At 34.1% G+C, this 14,600-nt stretch overlaps 1 protein-coding gene across 2 annotated transcripts in view; it reads left to right on the plus strand.

Moving 5' to 3' along the window:
- LOC126923899 (all trans-polyprenyl-diphosphate synthase PDSS1) overlaps positions 1-14,600 on the plus strand; it is a 51,867-nt gene that overhangs the window by 19,594 nt on the left and 17,673 nt on the right. Inside the window, exon 2 of one of the 2 annotated variants that reach the window (XM_050737836.1) lies at positions 14,105-14,205. The exons of the other annotated variant lie outside the window; for it this stretch is intronic. The gene's annotated coding sequence lies outside the window, so the exon portion shown is untranslated. The remainder of the gene's footprint in view (positions 1-14,104; positions 14,206-14,600) is intronic. 2 annotated transcript variants of the gene reach the window in all.

Below are 14,600 nucleotides of genomic sequence, written 5' to 3' on the forward strand. Positions count from 1 at the left end.
GTGGTTCGTTGGACATTATTGCTCGTATAATGCTTTATTCTGTATTCATATGTAACTCTGGACTGACATATCAGTTTCTATCACGATCTCTGCAGAATTTTCTACGTATAATAAATAAATATTAGTAATATAAATATATAGAGCGACTGGCGAAAATATTCGAACGTTCGTTGTTAAAGTTCAAAACACTGACCTGAGACTGAAGATTTGAAAACAATGTTCTAATTACTATAAGATACAAGTATCAAAATGAGATAATCTAACGATTGAAGCGAAACAGATAATATTTGTAAACATTGTGAAACTAATGATGTACAAAAATAAGGATACAAAAGTAACGGACGTCTAAACGTTAAGCGAGCAAAAGTTTATACACATTTCTGTACGCACGATGAAAACATTGGTCGACTTAATTGTAGAAACATCGTGCAGCGAGCTTCAGGCTTCGCTATGAATAATATTGGTTTGTGTGTTGACAAGGAGTTACAGAAGATCAGAAACACGGATATTCGAGAGGAAATCGATATTAACACTGAGATGGACAAAGCGGATACAAAGATGGAAATATAGGCAGATCGATAAATTATTAGATAGAAACGCGTTTACGATACGTTGTAGCGAGGAAATAGTTACAAACAGACACCATACATGTAGATTAGAAAAACTAACTGACATTCGTTAACAAAACGAACAGAGCCAGACGTTTAAGAAATATAGAAAGTAATTCATAAATACTTTCTGATATATTTCTAATAAAGTTCTATTCTCAAATGGAAGCAAATACGACGTATTTGGATTGAATGGACGCCGCTATGTCCAGGGCAAATCCAACTCAGAAATATTAAAGATCGACGTTCTACAATGTCGTGGGATGTATGGTTACAAACAACACTGGAAATCTCGTTTTCGTAGTTGGTATTCTAGATAAATATAAGTATTTAAATATTTAAAATAACAATGTAGAAGTCAGTGCTACAAAATTAGGATTATTAAACAATTTTTGCTTGCAACGCGACAATGACTCTAAAATCTGATACGTGTAATTTATTATTAGATAAATATAGAAATTATATCCGGACAGTAAAAGGTTCAAGATAGTGTATAGTTAACAATACAGGGGAGCAAAAAGGACTTCCGTATTTTCGTGTATCGTACCAACGAAAGGAGTTTGATATTTATTTGAGAAGTTTTTGATTTCAACAGAGAGGGGATAGAGTTTCATGACAACGTTAAATAACTCGGAAATAAATTCCAGAATAATTAATTTCATATAATTAGAAGATCGAGAATAGGAAGCTAGGGAAATAGAACTTGTAGGCTTTAGCTCGGAAACGTGATTCTTATCTGTGATTCTTCAGAGATACTCTTCGGCAAAGGAGTGAAAGTTTTTCTGCTAGGTAAACAGGTGCGGCTGCTTGTATTCCAAAGATTTGGCAACGACACGGTTCAAGTGTCCAAGAGTGCTTGCTTTTCGCAGCTCGGTAAAAATGAATTTCCCTTTTTCATTGAATTACCGAACCGTTTCTTGTTACCATCTTTCACTCGATTTCCATCATTTCCGATTCTGCGAAACATTATCTTTTTGCGAAATGCCACGGGAATGAATTTCAATTACATTATATTATACATCACATTATATATTAAATTGCGTAGTTTAAACGCACGATAAAATCAAAGATAATGTTAGTGGTTAATGAAGTTTAATACAATTAATTCGTTCAATTAGTCTAGTACGTAGATTACTTAGTAAATAATAGAAATTAATATCTACATCCTTGGCACGTGGAATCTATACTTCACAGCTTCTACATCTATTACCAATCTCTTATCCTCTTAACAAGATCTAAAAATCTTTCGAATATTCTCCTATAACTTTTACACGTGCCACTTCGTTTGATATTCTCAATTTTTAATTAAAGTATTAAATAATAATTTAATAAAAATATTTTTCTCCTACCGTAACATCTTTGATGACGCGACTCTTCTAATTACATAACTCATCGATTTTTTCACTCATCGAAGTATGCAGATTTTTTTCTCGAGCAGCGGTCGTCGTACGTTTGTCGATTCTAATGACAGGGTGAAAGCGTCCTTCGCTTGGAAACGATGAAACCGAAGATTGTCGGCTAACTGACTTGACAAATGTCGTTTCTTTGTCATCGAAATTGAACTTCGGCTACGTCATCTTCTCAAGATGCTGAACGTGTTTCGCATAGTTAGCTGCTAACAGTATACATACTATGAACAGTGTACCATTTATACCTCGAAAAACATTCATTTATCTATCGGAATCAGTTTCACGATTTGCACTACGATGTTTGACGCGTTTACGCTATTTGCCATGACTTCTGATTGTTCTAATCTTTGAAATATTATTTTATTTAGTAGGGAGCTCGAAGAAAGTTCAGTTGTTCCAGGTGGACCGCGGAACAATTTAGGTCAGCCGGGCCTAAATTAACCTTTTCAGCGTTTAGTCTGTACGTCGTTCGGTCAACCGGGCACGGCTAAATTAAACAGTTAAGATTGTCGAAAAGATTTAGATAGAAACATACTTTCTAATGTAATGAAAGGTGTGTGAAAAAAATATCAACCACATACACAACGTCTTATGACTATATTACTTCTTTATGAGAAATAGTGTCACGAGAAGTACGATTAGAAATATGCAAAACCAAGCCGTTTAACTCGTAGAAATTATGGATACAATTTTATTTTACTTTATTTTGAGTTGGATTTTGGCACGATAAAGTATTCTGTTATGCCACAGAGTTGCTATAAGTTATGTAACAAGAATAAATTAAGTTTCTACTAGTTTCCTTTCTTTCTCTTTTCTTTTTTTTTTTTTTTAATATAATCGATTTTTTGTTTCTTTTCGTAGAATGCAAAGAAAAAGAATGAATTCTTTCTTAATAAAATAAATGCACTTTAGTTCATTCTGTATCACGTTAACGTATAGAGGTATATAACACAAGGTACGTGTAAAAATTGAAAGTTTCTGCTTATTTTATAATTACCAGACGCAGCGTATATTTATTTCATAAACTGAATAATACGAGTGTAAGTATTCGAGAAAGAAAGAAGAATCGATGATTATCACCCATGATATGCCTTCACTTTTCAGACGAAAATATATCACTTCCGTTTTGCATCTACCAAATACGTACTTTCCTTTACATTTATAGAAACTTGATTTAAAAAGGGAAAGGAGTGCTCCACATCGACAAATTGGCGTCCAAGTTAATAAATATTCGTCGGTCAACCAAAGCACGCGTAACGTTAGAAATGAATTATCACCGCGATCACTGCAACTGCTTTCGCAAACAGCCGTCACGTATATATTTGTGATGCACACGCGTACAACTTTTCTTTCTTTACTTTGCCATAATTCTTGCGACACAATGCTTTTACCCAATTTAAAACATTTCGCGTGACTAGCGAAACTTTTCGATTTGTATGGAACAGCGATGAATGAAACGAATCAATGTCCCAGCGCGATTACTGCACCGCGAATATTTATAACGACTTGTATTTTCATTAATGCATCAATATAATTAAAATATGGAACCTAGATAGGGGATTGTTTTGGTTAGAAAATATTATGACGTGCACTATAGTTGGGTATTCTTTATATTCTTCGTACTTTACGTACGTGCATTCTGTATATGTATTTTTGAATTCGTAAATTTTTCATAAATACGTAAAAATATATGCAGTCTACTTGTGATATTTTCTACGTATTTGGTGTGTTAATGAAATAATTAATTTTACGAGAAGCTTCTAATAATTTCAACGTTTCTACACGACTACGTTTGTAGTTATGGATATTTTATATATTTTTGCATATCATGCGCGTTTTATTCGGTTTTGCACCTGCAAATTTCGCGCAAAGGCATTAAAAGTAGAAGCGATTACCATCGCGTAAATTTCTAAATGTGGAAGCGGTCGTGAGAAAGCGTTCGTTTCTCAAGGCTTTCCACAAATTTTACAAGGTTCGAACTGCTGATTCATACGTGGCAATTATCGCCATCGCGTGTCGCCGTTAAATCAAAATTTTTGCAAATTCTTTCCATTAGCGGCCCGGTAGGATGCTGCAGCCTTTCTTTCTGACATTGTTATCGAACGAAACAAGCAACCTTGTATGGTGCGTGTCTCATCGAGGCGAATAATCAATCTTTCGCGCGAGAGTACCTGTAAGACTATATGGAACCGCGTATGCGGTAATTTAGACAGTTTTTGCTTTTGGTTCCCTTATTATTTTAATGTTCAATAACTTTTCACAGTTTTGAAATATTACGAGAGAAACTCCTTCTTTATCCGAAAATTCCTTTTAGTCACTATAAATTCAGCGATTCGCAACATTCTGTGTTCAGCATTCTGTGTTTCTTTCCGTTACTTGACCTAAATTAAGCACACGCATAATTTAAAATTTGCAGAACTTAGGTACTCTGAAAGTTATCTTCCTGTAATCAGATCGGAGGATGCGAAATATCTCTTTGCTATTAAAGTATTCAGTCAAAGATAAAAGAGAGCAGCGGAGCTGTGATAAAAATTGCATAAAAGTAAAACAGACGATTTATTATTATTAAAAAAAAGTAACAGTTGTAAAAAGGAAGGAGATTCTTCGCGTGGAGATTATCTCTAATTTATTACCAGTAACAACACTGTTTGTTATCAATAGTTGGTTTATCACCAGTTGTTTACAATTAGTGTAGCTGTTACGTATGGTAATTACTTCGTTATTAATTACTTGGTCAATATTCAGTCAATATCTAGACATGCAGGCATTATCATTATCTCGTTGAACATGCGCATGTATAATTGCCATGAGCACGACCACTAATGAGCTCGTTTATGATTAACAGTTTATGAACTATTCTTGACAAACTTTACGCTACTGTCGATCAACGATACCAGTTGCCAGAGTTTATACTGTGGAGTCGAGTAGTCCGGCCATGTAACCGCACTTTCTCCTTTTACAGAAACACCGAACTGGATTTATTCGATTTAGGACGATCGCGGATAGTGTCACCCAGTCCCTCGAGTTTTTCTCCTCGATCATACATGGTAACATATAAACGTGTAAGATCTCTCTATGATGCAACATGGTTGCGGATGTTTGTCAGTTCGAAGAAGTATCATATAGTGTAACCATATAATACCTAGTTATATTTAATTATTGATTGGCTGACAGAGGAATTTCTGAAGATTGGGAAGTTCAGAAAAAAGTGGTGCGTTTAAGTTAGTCATAGGGTAGTTAAGTATTCTTGTAGTCGACATTAGAATTATTAGAAAGTAAACTTTTCCAACAGAGTGGTTTTCACGGAAATTTTAGAGGTTTATTATCGAATTTTCTTCGGGATTTGAACGATTCTTTCTTGTAAACCACGCGAATAAGAGCTTGGCTTTTCGCTTAAATCGTGTAATTTTTTTCGTATATCTTTCATTTTAATCCGATAACGGTAACATTCTATTTTTTAGCGTTTCATCATATTTTTATATGGTATTTCGATCTTTCCATACTTTTACGTTTCATTTATTTCATATTCCATTTTTACATAGAATTTTATTCAATTTATTTATTTAAGTCTTACAGCCCATTCGTGTCATATTCTATGTTCCATATTTCTCCACGAACTTATAAAGGAAGATGGAAAAATAAAATGTTCGGCGATAAATATTTACATCTATTGAAAAATTATCTATCCTATTAATTTTACTAATTAGTTATTAATTAAATGTACATGTTATATCTAACTTTTTAAGGCATCGTTAATATTATTATATCAGATTGCTACAGTGTATTAATAACACTGTTGCTATAATGTAGCAATATAACAATTTATAGGTTTTTTTTTTTAATAAAGAAGGTTATTTTTTTACTTTATTCGCACATGAACTGTAGAAATACTTTCTAATTCATGCCTTTTTTCTTGTTAGTTAAATGAATTTATGCGAACAATTACATATGTTTGCTTAATACCTTAAGATAGATAATTATCCTTTACGCTTAAACGTTGACGTTTCTTAAGCAAGATAAATGGGAGTAATTGGTAAACTTGGTTAAGGGAAACGAGCATGCTTGATCTCGGATACGGATGATTGCTTTTTCGCTTAAATTTACTTTTATAACACACCTTCTGTCATCTTTCTAATAATTCTGCAATTTTTACAACTCGTGCCAAACCATGTTAGCGACTGCAAGATATTGCGTTCGAAGCTTAGATACTTTTATTTCTCGCTACGCAAGTTTACAATAAAATTCGTATTAATTAACTCGTATTAACACAAAGAAATTTTAGAATGAGCAATGGGAAACTGAGAATTCTTTTAATTCTTAACATTCTAATTTTTGAATTTTCATTTAACGAAACAGAATGGCTTCGTATTCGCTTTAAGCCAAATATTTTACAAAAATGAAGTTTCATCGACTTTGATTTTTTCAAGAATGTAGAGCGACATACTTCTTTTTTAAAGTTTTTGTAGTTTCCTTTGAATAACGATGCGGGTTGAGAGGTGTCTTGCGACAGAAGCACTTGCACGAAGCATGCAGTCTTACGCCATTCTTCATACGTATTTCTCTAAATCATCGTCGTAAGAATTTCTTACTCGTTTTTAGAAAACGCGCCTTATTGTTTTTCTAGAGCGCTTATGGCTTAAAAACTGATTTGCTGCTACTTCTAGGTTATTTTTTTAAGTGCTGATATCATCGCAAGTTATGCTTGTAGATATTACATGTATTTTATGCTTTACGAATAAAAAAGAAAATTAATACTACATGAAAAACACGGATCGAAAAAAACATAAAATAACGATTAAATAAGTGTAATAATATGATAGGATCAATTAGCTATCTTTATTTTATTATTTTTATTAACCTTACCTTACCTTCAATAAATACCATAGTAATACCAAAACTTATTAAAAACTACAATAAATACTTCAGTAATTATTAAAACGTCACTCTAATCCTTTCTACAAAAATTGATCGCAAACAAAGGCTAGTTATGAATCACAAGAAGATCCCTGTTACTTTCAATACAGAAGTTAGTACCGAATAAACAAAGAAAATTATTCCAGTCTCATGATACAACTAATTAATTATACTACTCATCGCATTAGAAATTCGCCTGAGCCAGTAGCCGTACACTTTGTTTGCTGTGTGACTAAAATTTCGTAATTGAATCAGCTAGGAATAAAGTGAATAGTAAAATAATCTTCATGAAACTTCAGAACGGATGCTTCTGTCTAATTGATATCACGTATATCTCAGCTGCGAAGTTTCACGCGTCTCCGCCATGATCTTCATCTACCTTTCTTGCAGTGTCACTAATTGTAATTAACGTCTCGTTCATTCCCCGAAACAGCAATGAATATTAACGAACAGTTAAATAGCCCCGTCCAGTATAAAGTTAACACGATTAAAATTCGATATTATTCTTAAATTGCAACAGCATAATTGGCTTCAGTCTCGAGGCTATTTTTCTTTCCCTTTCTTGTTCTCTTTTTTTTTTCTTTTTTTTTTTGTTTCACCTTCCTCGGGTTGCTGAGAATGAAAGATTAAATCGTTAGATTAACTCAGAGGATATTTTAATTATAACTTTAGACAATGTAAAAGGTATAAGCGCAGTTAATATAAGTTGCATCTTCACAGTTGCGTGGGGTATACTCTGCCATGACGTTCAACTTATTAGAATCTTCTTGAAAATTCTTGAAAAACGAAAAGGGTCTCCCTTTTTTACTGACAATAATGCTCAAATACTTTGGGTACATTTACGGTTGACGATTGAAACGACAAAGACAAAGTAATGGAACGGCAAATAATTCCAAGAAGAAACATTTATTTGAAGCGAAGAAGGAAGTTTCTTCGACGATATTGCGACTTGTAATTATAACGATATAATGCCCAAGATTAACATAGTCGGTCGATTTATTGGTCAAACTTCTTGTAAATTAAGAAAATCTATAGGTTACCGAACTGAGGTATCAGACAGAAATCTTAGGAGTTCCATTCAAATGATGTGTATCCAAGGCGGTTACTTTTGTTCTCGAAATTCTGAACATGTGACTGATCCTTGACTTTTATATCGAATAAATTAGCCGATCAAACCAGAATGGTTCTGGATTCTCTGATATTACACTTTTTAAATAATTCCGAGAAATGGAGGTAAGTTGTATTTCAGAATACACATTTATTAACTTCTGGAAAATATCCAGAGTCGTCACGCCACTCGCCGAATTATTAATGCTAAAGATAATTTCAATTTAAAGAAAAATTCTTTTCTATTTAAAGAATACAATTTTATTAGCGTACGTATAAGTCTGTCTACTGCAAAATCTTGGTCTTTCCACATCGAAGCCTTTTTACAAATTACGATCTTATCTAATTACTAGACTGCGGATTTTTATAAATCTAATTAAAGAAATTAAACCCAAGTGGGAACTCGTTTCATTCATTGAATATTACGATAAGTACTATAACATTCAACATTTTTTCTATCTCTGCATTTTCTGTATTTTCGCAATTTTTCGTCTCCTGTAAATACATAAAAATCCGCGCTCCACTAATTTTCCTGTTTAACATAGAGTCATCAAATTGTGAAAAAGAAGCCTATAACGCAGAACTCGCGACTCGTTTATTAGTTGGTAAATTAGCATGCAAGAGGTCTTGGAACAATGTAACGATAACGTGTAATCTCTTGTGAACTGCAAAAAGAAATGCGAAATTCACGGTACTCTATATACGATGGTATTTCAGGGTTAACCACCTTTCTACCTTTTTGCACGATTTATTATTTAATTATACTCTTAGCCGTCATCTTCGATTGCAACACACGCGTGTTTGTGGGGCAAGGAAACTGGTAATGGTTGGAGAAAAAAGAAAAAAGGAATCGTATGATAATCGTAGAACGGTGATTAACGAGCAGAAAATGAAGTAAAGTATCGTCCGCAAAACGGCAATGATGATGATAAAAATTATAGTACATACGGGCGTGAAACGGGGCAAAACTCGGAATTAGTTTGTAAATAAAATCGGCTGGTAACTAAATTTACTTCACGCATTACACGTTTTGCGATGTTATGTGATTATCGTCGATCCTCGTAACAAGATAAGGAACAGGATCAAAGAACGTTTGGTATTTGTTTCACAAACATGTTCATTTTTGGCACGAATCAATATTGGCTGCGAAGCGTCTCTCTGTCTCTGCTTGTTTGAAAGACACCGTGCGGAATTCGAAAAATATTTGACGAACACTTTCAGTGGTTAAGGGATTAGCAATTCAACGAACGATCGTTTCAGCGAATAAATTTGACCGGTAAGATTTTTAAGAAAGCGATTTCGCGTGAGAAGGTCGCGTATATCAAAGATCAGGCTATTTAGAGATTCTGGTACGTATTGGATGAATTTTATTCAGGAATGTGAGAGTATATTCGATAGCAAATGGAATTAAAATGACGCTGATTTATATGAAAGTCTGTCATTCGGCAACGACGAGAATTTTACTGAAAGAATTAAGAATTAAGAAAGTTTTCTGACTAACGAAGGATGGGGTTCATTAACATCGACTTAACTATTTACGCGTGTTGTCCATAAACCACGCTTTTCCTTTTGAAAATATCGCAGACAAACAGCTAATAATTAATAACATTAATAAACAGTTAATAATTTGACAATTGATATATAGTTTATAGTATATTGTAGCGTGTTCGTGCCTTTATAGTATTGTAGTGTCCTTACATCTTTCTTGCCCTTTTTCGTTCTAGATATTTCTTAGAATGTATCTTTATGTGATACGTATTACTTCATCCGCGCAATATCTTTTTGCCTTTATGTAAAACAGTATTATTGTTTCTTATAGTACTTCTTACATCTTTCTGAGCTACATTATATTTATCGTTAAAAAAAAAAAGAAACTTTTTAAAATAGAATTTTGACTTATACATGGATAATATGATAATGAGTTGGAATCTTGGCAATTATGTATAATTTAATATAAGAAAAAAGGAATGCACAAAGTTGCTTAGGAAACTTCAGCCTCTTAATGTTAATCTTTCTCAACCATTTAAAAATATCTTCTGATCTCGTGTTTGTCATTCAATATCCATAAATGTACTTTTAGCAAATGCAGTTAACGGTACGGACGAAATGATTTAGGAAAATCAATGATTTTTCGACTAAGGAATCTGAATTAACTTTATGGGCGAGTAAATACATGGACAAGATTTTGTAATAAATCGAAGAAGACTCATCACATACTTTCACATTTTTTGAGTTCACATCCCACTTGTCCAACTTTCAGACGGATCATCGGACGACGGTCTCAGATACCAAAATTTCTACCAGCTGTAATTTCGTATCGGGTCCCACGTCGTGTCTCTCTCGTCGTCATGAATAATTTTCAGGATTATTTAGGGGAATTGGATACAAATTGGTGAAAGTGTGCTGATTGGCACACCTGTCCGCCAGCTGTTATAATTAATACATATATATGTATAATAGACTGAAGTTAGGAGGTGAAACGTGCGTTATACACGTTTATAGTGATAAGATTATAGCGATAGACCCTTAATTATTATTCAATGGAAAAAGTAAATTAGAATTTGTTCAATTTTAGCAACGAGATAAAACAAAGAAACCGTAATCGTTGTTTTGCTGTCGATAGTCCAAATTCTCATAATTTCTTTACTGAAATCATTGCGTATGATGTCGTTGACAATTATTGGAGTAATTCATTGCATTCAGTAGAATGTGAAATTGATACTAGTATACACTTTGTTTGCTGTGTGATTAAAATTTCGTAATTGAACGGGCGTAGAAACAAACTGAATATTAAAATATTTTTCGTGGAACTTCAGAATAGATGTTCCTGTCTCATTGATATCACGTATACTTCGTGAAATATACTATGCGTATCGCGTATACTCTATGAAGTTTCAAACACCTCCACCTTGATTTTCATCGTCGTAGTAATTTGCTTGCCGTTGATACGATCCAGATTCTCATAATATTTTTACTAAAATCACTGCTTATTCGCTTAATTATTTGCCTAATTCATTGCATTAAGTGGAACGTTAAATTGATACTTGTACATGCGAATATAAAGTAAAATTTATAAAATGTAAATGTTTCGTCTCTGATAAACGCTCGTCCATTATAGGACGTACAATTATACATTCGTCTCTCTCATCAACTATAATTCAGCTTTGTAACATTATTTTTTCCCATTTTATTTTTCAAACTTTCTTCTGGCCACATCGTATATGTTTTTCGTTGGCAATGAAGTAATCGGTCTAAAGAGTGTGAAATAGAAACAACTGTAGAAAGAAGAAGAAGCGTTGGAATAGCAGCAGGGTTAAAATAATCGAAGCACGTGAATGAACGTCACATTATGCATGCTCCACTCTAAACGTTAATTCATTAGTCTTTGCACTCCGTAAGCGGCTAAAATCCCGTTGATAGGCAATAAAACAAGCAAGAAACACGGTACCACTGATGACGCAAAAATAGCATGTAACAGGAAAACTGGAATCTGGTGCACGCCGCAACTTTGCGTTTTCATGGTTTTGTTTGATGCGTTAGTTTCTTGTAGGTTGGCCTTGAGTAACCAAGCAGCGCATAGAAGAGGTAAAAGTGGGGTAGTGAACTTGCCTTCTGCCACCAAACTAGTTATCGAAGAATGTAATAAGCGGATATCGTGCCATGGAAATCACATGACACGCATGGACACACATCGAACACGGTCATTGCTCAATGTTGCATATCCTCCAATAAACATACTGGCTGCTTCATATTAGATTCACCTGTAGCACGTTTGCAACCGTGAAACTAGCGTCGTTTGTCATCGTCGAACAAAGCAAGTTTCAAAGAGACACGTACTATAGCGCTGTAACTACCACGCATTGTTTTAACTTCGTTTTTACAACCGTATTCTAAAGTGTACGTAATGTATCAGTAACGAATGATCTAACGACGCTCTCTCAGAATGTCTTATTGCTTTCAGCTGTTGAATGTTTCACGCTGCAACAAGCATTTCGCAATATTATATAAAATCAATATTCCTCGGATTTTCCATGTTCAGAGGATATGACGATAACTGTAGAGACGTATATCCCACGTCTATTTGAAATGTAAACATTTTGAAATTTAATTTGAACGTCCGGCAAAGAGAATGAGAAAAGAAAAATTTGCTTATTAAGTAATTATATTTGCGATACAATTATCACTAAGCAGGAATTATGAGCTGATTCGCTACTCAAATTGTTAATCTCTCGAATATAACGATGGTTTCGTTTCTATTAAATATGAATAATATCATATTCATAGATTCGCAAGAACTAAAATCTAAAGCGCAGAGGAAATCGATTCGTCTTTACTATTAGTGCTATAATTATAGAAAGGAGATAATTATGCTTCGAGAATGACCCGGTTAGAAGATTAATCGTTACTTTTTCTAATAGTACGAGATAGCTAAATATCTTCAAATATCTCGAAACGTTGCTGTACAGTAGTAAAACTGAATGTCTTCCGATAATGAGATGTCCTGGTTTATGACACGGCAAGTTTGGAGGACGTTTCTAAGATGTTTGTGGGACATTGGCAGATGTATTTCAGACACGTAGATTTTTCTGCGTCTGGATGGACATTCGTCTTGTTGGCTTGTGAACAAGAACTTACTGTCGAACTCTAGTTATCCTAAACTGTCAACCAATGAATACACGCAGTTCATCTAACTGGAGTGCATATAATTCACTGATTTTTTTTCTTATTTACGTCATTTACTTTACATAATGGAATTTCGTGTTAAATAATTGCTGGCACTAATTGCAAGAAAAATTTCGTTTAAATAACTGCACTTCTTATCGACTGACTGAACGTTTCTGTGAGAGTATAAGAGATGATGAAATTGGTAATATGGACATAACTTGCTTCGTTATACTTGTGAAGAATGAAGCGAGAAACAGCCTCGCTTTTTTTATTCCCTTGTCTTGACGTATTAGAGCACTTTGATTAATCGATTGTTTCGTTTGCACGAAAATTGCCTGGAGGAGAGAAAGAATTATAAACGTTCTTATCTATGTACATCGATCAAGTATGCATAAAACGGATGAATTATAAAGAACATTTACCAAGTAACTTCGTCTTCGTTAACCTTCAATTTCATGATTACAAAAATTCCTTTATTAACAGATGATTCGATTAACAGATTAAAAGAAAACATCGTAGCAGAAGGAAGAAGAGATAAGTTTAAAAAATTAGTATATATGTACATACATCGCCGCAAATGTTCAGCTTAATTTAAAAGTGGAATGGTGTACCTTTAACCACAATGCAATTGCACAGGCATCGTGTCTAACGCGTCCCTAACGGACACGAGTGTTATTTGCTTGTCGTGACCTCGATTAATCCACCGGCAAAGATGCGAACTTGTGAAACAACGTTACTGCCATTTACTTGCATCCTGACATGCCCAATCCTCTGATCTCAGAGGCTGCAGGCCATCGAGAAACACCGTACGTGTGTGCTGTTAATGAAAAAGATGTGACGAAGTAATGGACATAAATCAAAGCATTAGGTCATCAATCTGTAGGAAGATGACGATACCTAATCAGAGCTAATAACAGTACTGAGTTTAAAAAAGAAAATAATAGGATTTATATTATTTAGGCTGTTGTCTAAATTCTATCCGACAATTTTTATTGACATTTTGATCATCTTCAACTTTGTAGATTTCTCAATCCCATTCAGTAGGTCACAGGATTAATATTCAATTTTTAAGGATCAAATGAGTTATTTCTATAAATTCTTTTAGTACATGGGAATGGTTTACACACGCGCAAGCTGGTTAATTTATTACTGTACCGTTTAATCTATTTATAAAGATGATCAATCTGACTTCTGAATGTCTTATACGTTCCTCTATTTTGTACATAACTGAAATTGTCGTTCCGAGTTTCAACGTGTGTGAACTTCAACCCAAGTCAATAATTTTGTAAAAGTCAATATTGCGTTGATGCAGTATTTCATTTGGAACTTGTTATAGATGAATTTACATCGTCGAACTCTACTATTGACTTTCTTTTCGCCGTTATTTCTTCTCTCACCTAGATCCTACATTTCTACGAAGTTTCAAGAATTTGAAGAACAATAAGACACGTTAAAACGAACAAACTGGCTGCGGAGTTTTCTTGTTTGTAGAAGCCTAAATTGTGAGAATTTTTGAAGTACCTGTTATTTTAATACACTCTTTCTTATCTCGCTTGCATAGCACATAAGTTATACCATTTAATTCGATCAATCTTTGTTTAATTCTTCAATAACGTTCATACGACTTCTACTCATTATTCACGCTTGGATCATAATTTACCTGTTGTCTCAGCTTCTTGCCGACTTCGCGAAGATCGCTGTATCTCGTCGACTAACAGTACCTGTGCCTGTGACTAAGCCTGTCTCCTTTGTGGTCGCCGTTCACGGTAGATCAATGCTCGGTGAATGCTAAGAAATCGTTGGAAATCAGAATCGAGTTTCGATGACGAAAGTAGGCATCAATGTACGTCGAGCGAAAGAATGTCGTCCTGGCACATCGTCGTTAAAGTGGCGGGAA

This window comes from Bombus affinis, chromosome 14 (assembly GCF_024516045.1).
Source record: "Bombus affinis isolate iyBomAffi1 chromosome 14, iyBomAffi1.2, whole genome shotgun sequence".
Classification (NCBI taxonomy): Eukaryota; Metazoa; Arthropoda; class Insecta; order Hymenoptera; family Apidae; genus Bombus; species Bombus affinis.